This window comes from Lissotriton vulgaris, chromosome 12, assembly GCF_964263255.1.
Source record: "Lissotriton vulgaris chromosome 12, aLisVul1.2, whole genome shotgun sequence".
NCBI classification, from domain to species: domain Eukaryota; kingdom Metazoa; phylum Chordata; class Amphibia; order Caudata; family Salamandridae; genus Lissotriton; species Lissotriton vulgaris.
This window is the reverse complement of record NC_141700.1, coordinates 792,595,456-792,609,239: the sequence shown is the minus strand read 5'-3', so window position 1 is coordinate 792,609,239 and position 13,784 is coordinate 792,595,456.

The window sequence follows — 13,784 nt, the reverse complement described above, 5'->3', positions numbered from 1 at the left end:
GGCAGGAACTGTGGCAGCAGAGTGACAAGCCTTGTAACACAGGCAGTGATACTCCAAGAGCGATTCTGGCAGGAACTGTGGCTGCAGAGTGACAAGCCTTGTACCACAGGAAGTGATACTCCAGGAGCCATACTGGCAGGAACTGTGGCAGCAGAGTGACAAGCCTTGTACCACAGGCAGTGATACTCCAGGAGCCATGCTGGCAGGAACTGTGGCAGCAGAGTGACAATCCTTGTACCACAGGCAATTATACTCCAAGAGCCATGCAGGCAGGAACTGTGGCAGCAGAGTGACAAGCCTTGTACCACAGGCAGTGATACCCCAGGAGCCTTGCTGGCAGGAACTGTGGCAGAAGAGTGACAAGCCTTGTACCACAGGCAGTGATACTCCAGGAGCCGTGCTGGCAGGAGCTGTGGCTGCAGAGTGACAAGCCTTGTACCACAGGAAGTGATACTCCAGGAGCCATACTGGCAGGAACTGTGGCAGCAGAGTGACAAGCCTTGTACCACAGGCAGTGATACTCCAGGAGCCATGCTGGCAGGAACTGTGGCAGCAGAGTGACAAGCCTTGTACCACAGGTAGTGATACTCCAGGAGCCATGCTGGCAGGAACTGTGGCAGCAGAGTGACACGCCTTGTACCACAGGCAATTATACTCCAAGAGCCATGCAGGCAGGAACTGTGGCAGCAGAGTGACAAGCCGTGTACCACAGGAAGTGATACTCCAGGAGCCATGCTGGCAGGAACTGTGGCTGCAGAAGGACAAGCCTTGTACCACAGGCAGTGATACTCCAGGAGTAGTAATGGCCGGAACTGTGAAAACAGAGTGACAAGCCTTGTACCACAGGCAGGGATACTCCAGGAGTAATAATGGCTGGAACTGTGAAAGCAGAGTGACAAGGCTTGTACCACAGGCAGGGATACTCCAGGAGCCATGCTGGCAGGAACTGTGGCTGCAGAGTGACAAGCCTTGTACCACAGGCAGTGATACTCCAGGAGCCATGCTGGCAGGAGCTGTGGCTGCAGAGTGACAAGCCTTGTACCTCAGGCAGTGATACTCCACGAGCAATGATGGCAGGAACTGTGAAAGCAGAGTGACAAGCCTTGTACCACAGGCAGTGATACTCCAGGAGCCATGCTGGCAGTAACTGTGGCAGCAGAGTGACAAGCCTTGTACCACAGGCAGTGATACTCCAGGAGCCATGCTGGCAGGAACTGTGGCAGCAGAGTGACAAGCCTTGTAACACAGGCAGTGATACTCCAAGAGCGATTCTGGCAGGAACTGTGGCTGTAGAGTGACAAGCCTTGTACCACAGGAAGTGATACTCCAGGAGCCATACTGGCAGGAACTGTGGCAGCAGAGTGACAAGCCTTGTACCACAGGCAGTGATACTCCAGGAGCCATGCTGGCAGGAACTGTGGCAGCAGAGTGACAAGCCTTGTACCACAGGCATTTATACTCCAAGAGCCATGCAGGCAGGAACTGTGGCAGCAGAGTGACAAACCTTGTACCACAGGCAGTGATACCCTAGGAGCCTTGCTGGCAGGAACTGTGGCAGAAGAGTGACAAGCCTTGTACCACAGGCAGTGATACTCCAGGAGCCATGCTGGCAGGAGCTGTGGCTGCAGAGTGACAAGCCTTGTACCACAGGAAGTGATACTCCAGGAGCCATACTGGCAGGAACTGTGGCAGCAGAGTGACAAGCCTTGTACCACAGGCAGTGATATTCCAGGAGCCATGCTGGCAGGAACTGTGGCAGCAGAGTGACAAGCCTTGTACCACAGGCAGTGATACTCCAGGAGCCATGCTGGCAGGAACTGTGGCAGCAGAGTGACACGCCTTGTACCACAGGCAATTATACTGCAAGAGCCATGCAGGCAGGAACTGTGGCAGCAGAGTGACAAGCCGTGTACCACAGGAAGTGATACTCCAGGAGCCATGCTGGCAGAAACTGTGGCTGCAGAAGGACAAGCCTTGTACCACAGGCAGTGATACTCCAAGAGCCATGCTGGCAGGAACTGTGGCAGCAGAGTGACAAGCCTTGTACCTCAGGCAGGGATACTCCAGGAGTAATAATGGCTGGAACTGTGAAAGCAGAGTGATAAGCCTTGTACCACAGGCAGTGATACTCCAAGAGCCATGCTGGCAGGAACTGTGGCAGCAGAGTGGCAAGCCTTGTACCTCAGGCAGGGATACTCCAGGAGTAATAATGGCCGGAACTGTGAAAACAGAGTGACAAGCCTTGTACCACAGGCAGGGATACTCCAGGAGTAATAATGGCTGGAACTGTGAAAGCAGAGTGACAAGCCTTGTACCACACACAGTGATACTCCAGGAGCCATGCTGGCAGGAACTGTGGCTGCAGAGTGACAAGCCTTGTACCACAGGCAGTGATACTCCAGGAGCCATGCTGGCAGGAGCTGTGGCTGCAGAGTGACAAGCCTTGTACCTCAGGCAGTGATACTCCACGAGCAATGATGGCAGGAACTGTGAAAGCAGAGTGACAAGCCTTGTACCACAGGCAGTGATACTCCAGGAGCCATGCTGGCAGGAACTGTGGCAGCAGAGTGACAAGCCTTGTACCACAGGCAGTGATACTCCAGGAGCCATGCTGGCAGGAACTGTGGCAGCAGAGTGAAAAGCCTTGTACCACAGGTAGTGATACTCCAGGAGCCATGCTGGCAGGAACTGTGGCAGCAGAGTGACAAGCCTTGTACCACAGGCAGTGATACTCCAGGAGCCATGCTGGCAGGAACTGTGGCAGCAGAGTGACAAGCCGTGTACCACAGGCAGTGATACTCCACGAGCAATGATGGCAGGAACCGTGAAAGCAGAGTAACAAGCCTTGTTCCACACGCAGGGACACTCCAGGAGCCATGCTGGCAGGAACTGTGGCTGCAGAGTGACAAGCCTTGTACCACAGGCAGTGATACTCCAGGAGCCATGCTGGCAGGAGCTGTGGCTGCAGAGTGACAAGCCTTGTACCTCAGGCAGTGATACTCCACGAGCAATGATGGCAGGAACTGTGAAAGCAGAGTGACAAGCCTTGTACCACAGGCAGTGATACTCCAGGAGCCATGCTGGCAGGAACTGTGGCAGCAGAGTGACAAGCCTTGTACCACAGGCAGTGATACTCCAGGAGCCATGCTGGCAGGAACTGTGGCAGCAGAGTGAAAAGCCTTGTACCACAGGCAGTGATACTCCAGGAGCCATGCTGGCAGGAACTGTGGCAGCAGAGTGACAAGCCTTGTACCACAGCCAGTGATACTCCAGGAGCCATGCTGGCAGGAACTGTGGCAGCAGAGTGACAAGCCGTGTACCACAGGCAGTGATACTCCACGAGCAATGATGGCAGGAACCGTGAAAGCAGAGTGACAAGCCTTGTACCACAGGAAGTGATACTCCAGGAGCCATGCTGGCAGGAACTGTGAAAGCAGAGTGACAAGGCTTGTACCACAGGCAGTGATACTCCAGGAGCCATGCTGGCAGGAACTGTGGCAGCAGAGTGACAAGCCTTGTAACACAGGCAGTGATACTCCAGGAGCCATGCTGGCAGGAACTGTGCAAGCAGAGTGACAAGCCTTGTACCACAGACAGTGATACTCCAGGAGTAATAATGCCTGGAACTGTGAAAACAGAGTGACAAGCCGTGTACCACAGGCAGTGATACTCCAGGAGTAATAATGGCTGGAACTGTGGCAGCAGAGTGACAAGCCTTGTACCACAGGCAGTGATACTCCAGGAGCCATGCTGGCAGGAACTGTGGCAGCAGAGTGACAAGCCTTGTACCACAGGCAGTGATACTCCAGGAGCCATGCTGGCAGGAACTGTAGCAGCAGAGTGACAAGCCTTGTACCTCAGGCAGTGATACTCCAGGAGCCATGCTGGCAGGAACTGTGGCAACAGAGTGACAAGGCTTGTACCACAGGCAGTGATACCCCAGGAGCCATGCTGGCAGGAACAGTGAAAGCAGAGTGACAAGCCTTGTACCACAGGCAGGGATACTCCAGGAGTAATAATGGCTGGAACTGTGGCTGCAGAGTGACAAGCCTTGTACCACAGGCAGTGATACTCCAGGAGCCATGCTGGCAGGAACTGTGGCAGCAGAGTGACAAGCCTTGTACCCCAGGCAGTGATACTCCAGGAGCCATGCTGGCAGGAACTGTGGCAGCAGAGTGACAAGCCTTGTACCACAGGCAGTGATACTCCAGGAGCCATGCTGGCAGGAACTGTGGCAACAGAGTGACACGGCTTGTACCACAGGCAGTGATACCCCAGGAGCCATGCTGGCAGGAACAGTGAAAGCAGAGTGACAAGCCTTGTACCACAGGCAGGGATACTCCAGGAGTAATAATGGCTGGAACTGTGGCAGCAGAGTGACAAGCCTTGTACCACAGGCAGTGATACTCCAGGAGTAATAATGGCTGGAACTGTGAAAACAGAGTGACAAGCCGTGTACCACAGGCAGTGATACTCGAGGAGTAATAATGGCTGGAACTGTGAAAGCAGAGTGACAAGCCTTGTACCACAGGCAGGGATACTCCAGGAGCCATGCTGGCAGGAACTGTGGCTGTAGAGTGACAAGCCTTGTACCACAGGCAGTGATACTCCAGGAGCCATGCTGGGAGGAACTGTGGCAGCAGAGTGACAAGCCTTGTGCCACAGGCAGTTATACTCCAAGAGCCATGCTGGCAGGAACTGTGGCAGCAGAGTGACAAGCCGTGTACCACAGGAAGTGATACTCCAGGAGCCATGCTGGCAGGAACTGTGGCTGCAGAAGGACAAGCCTTGTACCACAGGCAGTGATACTCCAGGAGCCATGCTGGCAGGAACTGTGGCTGCAGAAGGACAAGCCTTGTACCACAGGCAGTGATACTCCAGGAGCCATGCTGGCAGGCACTGTGGCAGCAGAGTGACAAGCCGTGTACCACAGGCAGTGATACTCCAGGAGTAATAATGGCCGGAACTGTGGCTGCAGAGTGACAAGCCTTGCACCACAGGAAGTGATACTCCAGGAGTAATAATGGATGGAACTGTGAAAGCAGAGTGACAAGCCTTGTACCATAGGTAGTGATACTCCAGGAGCCATGCTGGCAGGAACTGTGGCAGCAGAGTGACATGCCTTGTACCACAGGCAGTGATACTCCAGGAGTAATAATGGCTGGAACTGTGAAAGCAGAGTGACAAGCCTTGTAACACAGGCAGTGATACTCCAGGAGCCATGCTGGCAGGAACTGTGGCAGCAGAGTGACAAGCCTTGTACCACAGGCAGTGATACTCCAGGAGTAATAATGGCTGGAACTGTTAAAGCAGAGTGAGAAGCCTTGTACCACAGGCAGTGATACTCCAGGAGCCATGCTGGCAGGAACTGTGGCAGCAGAGTGACAAGCCTTGTAACACAGGCAGTGATACTCCAAGAGCGATTCTGGCAGGAACTGTGGCTGCAGAGTGACAAGCCTTGTACCACAGGAAGTGATACTCCAGGAGCCATACTGGCAGGAACTGTGGCAGCAGAGTGACAAGCCTTGTACCACAGGCAGTGATACTCCAGGAGCCATGCTGGCAGGAACTGTGGCAGCAGAGTGACAATCCTTGTACCACAGGCAATTATACTCCAAGAGCCATGCAGGCAGGAACTGTGGCAGCAGAGTGACAAGCCTTGTACCACAGGCAGTGATACCCCAGGAGCCTTGCTGGCAGGAACTGTGGCAGAAGAGTGACAAGCCTTGTACCACAGGCAGTGATACTCCAGGAGCCGTGCTGGCAGGAGCTGTGGCTGCAGAGTGACAAGCCTTGTACCACAGGAAGTGATACTCCAGGAGCCATACTGGCAGGAACTGTGGCAGCAGAGTGACAAGCCTTGTACCACAGGCAGTGATACTCCAGGAGCCATGCTGGCAGGAACTGTGGCAGCAGAGTGACAAGCCTTGTACCACAGGTAGTGATACTCCAGGAGCCATGCTGGCAGGAACTGTGGCAGCAGAGTGACACGCCTTGTACCACAGGCAATTATACTCCAAGAGCCATGCAGGCAGGAACTGTGGCAGCAGAGTGACAAGCCGTGTACCACAGGAAGTGATACTCCAGGAGCCATGCTGGCAGGAACTGTGGCTGCAGAAGGACAAGCCTTGTACCACAGGCAGTGATACTCCAGGAGTAGTAATGGCCGGAACTGTGAAAACAGAGTGACAAGCCTTGTACCACAGGCAGGGATACTCCAGGAGTAATAATGGCTGGAACTGTGAAAGCAGAGTGACAAGGCTTGTACCACAGGCAGGGATACTCCAGGAGCCATGCTGGCAGGAACTGTGGCTGCAGAGTGACAAGCCTTGTACCACAGGCAGTGATACTCCAGGAGCCATGCTGGCAGGAGCTGTGGCTGCAGAGTGACAAGCCTTGTACCTCAGGCAGTGATACTCCACGAGCAATGATGGCAGGAACTGTGAAAGCAGAGTGACAAGCCTTGTACCACAGGCAGTGATACTCCAGGAGCCATGCTGGCAGGAACTGTGGCAGCAGAGTGACAAGCCTTGTACCACAGGCAGTGATACTCCAGGAGCCATGCTGGCAGGAACTGTGGCAGCAGAGTGAAAAGCCTTGTACCACAGGCAGTGATACTCCAGGAGCCATGCTGGCAGGAACTGTGGCAGCCAGCAGAGTGACAAGCCTTGTACCACAGGAAGTGATACTCCAGGAGCCATGCTGGCAGGAACTGTGGCTGCAGACTGACAAGCCTTGTACCACAGGCAGTGATACTCCAGGAGCAATGATGGCAGGAACCGTGAAAGCAGAGTGACAAGCCTTGTACCACAGGAAGTGATACTCCAGGAGCCATGCTGGCAGAAACTGTGGCAGCAGAGTGACAAGCCTTGTAACACAGGCAGTGATACTCCAGGAGCCATGCTGGCAGGAACTGTGGCAGCAGAGTGACAAGCCTTGTACCACAGGCAGTGATACTCCAGGAGCCATGCTGGCAGGAACTGTGGCTGCAGAAGGACAAGCCTTGTACCACAGGCAGTGATACTCCAGGAGCCATGCTGGCAGGAACTGTGGCAGCAGAGTGACAAGCCGTGTACCACAGGCAGTACTACTCCAGGAGTAATAATGGCCGGAACTGTGGCTGCAGAGTGACAAGCCTTGCACCACAGGAAGTGATACTCCAAGAGCCATGCTGGCAGGAACTGTGGCAGCAGAGTGGCAAGCCTTGTACCTCAGACAGGGATACTCCAGGAGTAATAATGGCGGGAACTGTGAAAGCAGAGTGACAAGCCTTGTACCATAGGTAGTGATACTCCAGGAGCCATGCTGGCAGGAACTGTGGCAGCAGAGTGACATGCCTTGTACCACAGGCAGTGATACTCCAGGAGTAATAATGGCTGGAACTGTGAAAGCAGAGTGACAAGCCTTGTAACACAGGCAGTGATACTCCAGGAGCCATGCTGGCAGGAACTGTGGCAGCAGAGTGACAAGCCTTGTACCACAGGCAGTGATACTCCAGGAGTAATAATGGCTGGAACTGTTAAAGCAGAGTGAGAAGCCTTGTACCGCAGGCAGTGATACTCCAGGAGCCATGCTGGCAGGAGCTGTGGCTGCAGAGTGACAAGCCTTGTACCTCAGGCAGTGATACTCCATGAGCAATGATGGCAGAAACTGTGAAAGCAGAGTGACAAGCCTTGTACCACAGGCAGTGATACTCCAGGAGCCATGCTGGCAGTAACTGTGGCAGCAGAGTGACAAGCCTTGTACCACAGGCAGTGATACTCCAGGAGCCATGCTGGCAGGAACTGTGGCGGCAGAGTGACAAGCCTTGTAACACAGGCAGTGATACTCCAAGAGCGATTCTGGCAGGAACTGTGGCTGTAGAGTGACAAGCCTTGTACCACAGGAAGTGATACTCCAGGAGCCATACTGGCAGGAACTGTGGCAGCAGAGTGACAAGCCTTGTACCACAGGCAGTGATACTCCAGGAGCCATGCTGGCAGGAACTGTGGCAGAAGAGTGACAAGCCTTGTACCACAGGCAGTGATACTCCAGGAGCCGTGCTGGCAGGAGCTGTGGCTGCAGAGTGACAAGCCTTGTACCACAGGAAGTGATACTCCAGGAGCCATACTGGCAGGAACTGTGGCAGCAGAGTGACAAGCCTTGTACCACAGGCAGTGATACTCCAGGAGCCATGCTGGCAGGAACTGTGGCAGCAGAGTGACAAGCCTTGTACCACAGGTAGTGATACTCCAGGAGCCATGCTGGCAGGAACTGTGGCAGCAGAGTGACACGCCTTGTACCACAGGCAATTATACTCCAAGAGCCATGCAGGCAGGAACTGTGGCAGCAGAGTGACAAGCCGTGTACCACAGGAAGTGATACTCCAGGAGCCATGCTGGCAGGAACTGTGGCTGCAGAAGGACAAGCCTTGTACCACAGGCAGTGATACTCCAGGAGTAGTAATGGCCGGAACTGTGAAAACAGAGTGACAAGCCTTGTACCACAGGCAGGGATACTCCAGGAGTAATAATGGCTGGAACTGTGAAAGCAGAGTGGCAAGGCTTGTACCACAGGCAGGGATACTCCAGGAGCCATGCTGGCAGGAACTGTGGCTGCAGAGTGACAAGCCTTGTACCACAGGCAGTGATACTCCAGGAGCCATGCTGGCAGGAGCTGTGGCTGCAGAGTGACAAGCCTTGTACCTCAGGCAGTGATACTCCACGAGCAATGATGGCAGGAACTGTGAAAGCAGAGTGACAAGCCTTGTACCACAGGCAGTGATCCTCCAGGAGCCATGCTGGCAGGAACTGTGGCAGCAGAGTGACAAGCCTTGTACCACAGGCAGTGATACTCCAGGAGCCATGCTGGCAGGAACTGTGGCAGCAGAGTGAAAAGCCTTGTACCACAGGCAGTGATACTCCAGGAGCCATGCTGGCAGGAACTGTGGCAGCAGAGTGACAAGCCTTGTACCACAGGAAGTGATACTCCAGGAGCCATGCTGGCAGGAACTGTGGCTGCAGACTGACAAGCCTTGTACCACAGGCAGTGATACTCCAGGAGCAATGATGGCAGGAACCGTGAAAGCAGAGTGACAAGCCTTGTACCACAGGAAGTGATACTCCAGGAGCCATGCTGGCAGAAACTGTGGCAGCAGAGTGACAAGCCTTGTAACACAGGCAGTGATACTCCAGGAGCCATGCTGGCAGGAACTGTGGCAGCAGAGTGACAAGCCTTGTACCACAGGCAGTGATACTCCAGGAGCCATGCTGGCAGGAACTGTGGCTGCAGAAGGACAAGCCTTGTACCACAGGCAGTGATACTCCAGGAGCCATGCTGGCAGGAACTGTGGCAGCAGAGTGACAAGCCGTGTACCACAGGCAGTAATACTCCAGGAGTAATAATGGCCGGAACTGTGGCTGCAGAGTGACAAGCCTTGCACCACAGGAAGTGATACTCCAAGAGCCATGCTGGCAGGAACTGTGGCAGCAGAGTGGCAAGTCTTGTACCTCAGACAGGGATACTCCAGGAGTAATAATGGCGGGAACTGTGAAAGCAGAGTGACAAGCCTTGTACCATAGGTAGTGATACTCCAGGAGCCATGCTGGCAGGAACTGTGGCAGCAGAGTGACATGCCTTGTACCACAGGCAGTGATACTCCAGGAGTAATAATGGCTGGAACTGTGAAAGCAGAGTGACAAGCCTTGTAACACAGGCAGTGATACTCCAGGAGCCATGCTGGCAGGAACTGTGGCAGCAGAGTGACAAGCCTTGTACCACAGGCAGTGATACTCCAGGAGTAATAATGGCTGGAACTGTTAAAGCAGAGTGACAAGCCTTGTACCGCAGGCAGTGATACTCCAGGAGCCATGCTGGCAGGAGCTGTGGCTGCAGAGTGACAAGCCTTGTACCTCAGGCAGTGATACTCCATGAGCAATGATGGCAGAAACTGTGAAAGCAGAGTGACAAGCCTTGTACCACAGGCAGTGATACTCCAGGAGCCATGCTGGCAGTAACTGTGGCAGCAGAGTGACAAGCCTTGTACCACAGGCAGTGATACTCCAGGAGCCATGCTGGCAGGAACTGTGGCGGCAGAGTGACAAGCCTTGTAACACAGGCAGTGATACTCCAAGAGCGATTCTGGCAGGAACTGTGGCTGTAGAGTGACAAGCCTTGTACCACAGGAAGTGATACTCCAGGAGCCATACTGGCAGGAACTGTGGCAGCAGAGTGACAAGCCTTGTACCACAGGCAGTGATACTCCAGGAGCCATGCTGGCAGGAACTGTGGCAGCAGAGTTACAAGCCTTGTACCACAGGCAATTATACTCCAAGAGCCATGCAGGCAGGAACTGTGGCAGCAGAGTGACAAACCTTGTACCACAGGCAGTGATACCCTAGGAGCCTTGCTGGCAGGAACTGTGGCAGAAGAGTGACAAGCCTTGTACCACAGGCAGTGATACTCCAGGAGCCATGCTGGCAGGAGCTGTGGCTGCAGAGTGACAAGCCTTGTACCACAGGAAGTGATACTCCAGGAGCCATACTGGCAGGAACTGTGGCAGCAGAGTGACAAGCCTTGTACCACAGGCAGTGATACTCCAGGAGCCATACTGGCAGGAACTGTGGCAGCAGAGTGACAAGCCTTGTACCTCAGGCAGGGATACTCCAGGAGTAATAATGGCCGGAACTGTGAAAACAGAGTGACAAGCCTTGTACCACAGGCAGGGATACTCCAGGAGTAATAATGGCTGGAACTGTGAAAGCAGAGTGACAAGCCTTGTACCACACGCAGGGATACTCCAGGAGCCATGCTGGCAGGAACTGTGGCTGCAGAGTGACAAGCCTTGTACCACAGGCAGTGATACTCCAGGAGCCATGCTGGCAGGAGCTGTGGCTGCAGAGTGGCAAGCCTTGTACCTCAGGCAGGGATACTCCAGGAGTAATAATGGCCGGAACTGTGAAAACAGAGTGACAAGCCTTGTACCACAGGCAGGGATACTCCAGGAGTAATAATGGCTGGAACTGTGAAAGCAGAGTGACAAGCCTTGTACCACACGCAGGGATACTCCAGGAGCCATGCTGGCAGGAACTGTGGCTGCAGAGTGACAAGCCTTGTACCACAGGCAGTGATACTCCAGGAGCCATGCTGGCAGGAGCTGTGGCTGCAGAGTGACAAGCCTTGTACCTCAGGCAGTGATACTCCACGAGCAATGATGGCAGGAACTGTGAAAGCAGAGTGACAAGCCTTGTACCACAGGCAGTGATACTCCAGGTGCCATGCTGGCAGGAACTGTGGCAGCAGAGTGACAAGCCTTGTACCACAGGCAGTGATACTCCAGGAGCCATGCTGGCAGGAACTGTGGCAGCAGAGTGACACGCCTTGTACCACAGGCAATTATACTCCAAGAGCCATGCAGGCAGGAACTGTGGCAGCAGAGTGACAAGCCGTGTACCACAGGAAGTGATACTCCAGGAGCCATGCTGGCAGGAACTGTGGCTGCAGAAGGACAAGCCTTGTACCACAGGCAGTGATACTCCAAGAGCCATGCTGCCAGGAACTGTGGCAGCAGAGTGACAAGCCTTGTACCTCAGGCAGGGATACTCCAGGAGTAATAATGGCCGGAACTGTGAAAACAGAGTGACAAGCCTTGTACCACAGGCAGGGATACTCCAGGAGTAATAATGGCTGGAACTGTGAAAGCAGAGTGACAAGCCTTGTACCACAGGCAGTGATATTCCAGGAGCCATGCTGGCAGGAACTGTGGCAGCAGAGTGACAAGCCTTGTACCACAGGCAGTGATACTCCAGGAGCCATGCTGGCAGGAACTGTGGCAGCAGAGTGACACGCCTTGTACCACAGGCAATTATACTCCAAGAGCCATGCAGGCAGGAACTGTGGCAGCAGAGTGACAAGCCGTGTACCACAGGAAGTGATACTCCAGGAGCCATGCTGGCAGGAACTGTGGCTGCAGAAGGACAAGCCTTGTACCACAGGCAGTGATACTCCAAGAGCCATGCTGGCAGGAACTGTGGCAGCAGAGTGACACGCCTTGTACCTCAGGCAGGGATACTCCAGGATTAATAATGGCTGGAACTGTGAAAGCAGAGTGATAAGCCTTGTACCACAGGCAGTGATACTCCAAGAGCCATGCTGGCAGGAACTGTGGCAGCAGAGTGGCAAGCCTTGTACCTCAGGCAGGGATACTCCAGGAGTAATAATGGTCGGAACTGTGAAAACAGAGTGACAAGCCTTGTACCACAGGCAGTGATACTCCAGGAGCCATACTGGCAGGAACTGTGGCAGCAGAGTGACAAGCCTTGTACCTCAGGCAGGGATACTCCAGGAGTAATAATGGCCGGAACTGTGAAAACAGAGTGACAAGCCTTGTACCACAGGCAGGGATACTCCAGGAGTAATAATGGCTGGAACTGTGAAAGCAGAGTGACAAGCCTTGTACCACACGCAGGGATACTCCAGGAGCCATGCTGGCAGGAACTGTGGCTGCAGAGTGACAAGCCTTGTACCACAGGCAGTGATACTCCAGGAGCCATGCTGGCAGGAGCTGTGGCTGCAGAGTGACACGCCTTGTACCACAGGCAATTATACTCCAAGAGCCATGCAGGCAGGAACTGTGGCAGCAGAGTGACAAGCCGTGTACCACAGGAAGTGATACTCCAGGAGCCATGCTGGCAGGAACTGTGGCTGCAGAAGGACAAGCCTTGTACCACAGGCAGTGATACTCCAGGAGTAGTAATGGCCGGAACTGTGAAAACAGAGTGACAAGCCTTGTACCACAGGCAGGGATACTCCAGGAGTAATAATGGCTGGAACTGTGAAAGCAGAGTGGCAAGGCTTGTACCACAGGCAGGGATACTCCAGGAGCCATGCTGGCAGGAACTGTGGCTGCAGAGTGACAAGCCTTGTACCACAGGCAGTGATACTCCAGGAGCCATGCTGGCAGGAGCTGTGGCTGCAGAGTGACAAGCCTTGTACCTCAGGCAGTGATACTCCACGAGCAATGATGGCAGGAACTGTGAAAGCAGAGTGACAAGCCTTGTACCACAGGCAGTGATCCTCCAGGAGCCATGCTGGCAGGAACTGTGGCAGCAGAGTGACAAGCCTTGTACCACAGGCAGTGATACTCCAGGAGCCATGCTGGCAGGAACTGTGGCAGCAGAGTGAAAAGCCTTGTACCACAGGCAGTGATACTCCAGGAGCCATGCTGGCAGGAACTGTGGCAGCAGAGTGACAAGCCTTGTACCACAGGAAGTGATACTCCAGGAGCCATGCTGGCAGGAACTGTGGCTGCAGACTGACAAGCCTTGTACCACAGGCAGTGATACTCCAGGAGCAATGATGGCAGGAACCGTGAAAGCAGAGTGACAAGCCTTGTACCACAGGAAGTGATACTCCAGGAGCCATGCTGGCAGAAACTGTGGCAGCAGAGTGACAAGCCTTGTAACACAGGCAGTGATACTCCAGGAGCCATGCTGGCAGGAACTGTGGCAGCAGAGTGACAAGCCTTGTACCACAGGCAGTGATACTCCAGGAGCCATGCTGGCAGGAACTGTGGCTGCAGAAGGACAAGCCTTGTACCACAGGCAGTGATACTCCAGGAGCCATGCTGGCAGGAACTGTGGCAGCAGAGTGACAAGCCGTGTACCACAGGCAGTAATACTCCAGGAGTAATAATGGCCGGAACTGTGGCTGCAGAGTGACAAGCCTTGCACCACAGGAAGTGATACTCCAAGAGCCATGCTGGCAGGAACTGTGGCAGCAGAGTGGCAAGCCTTGTACCTCAGACA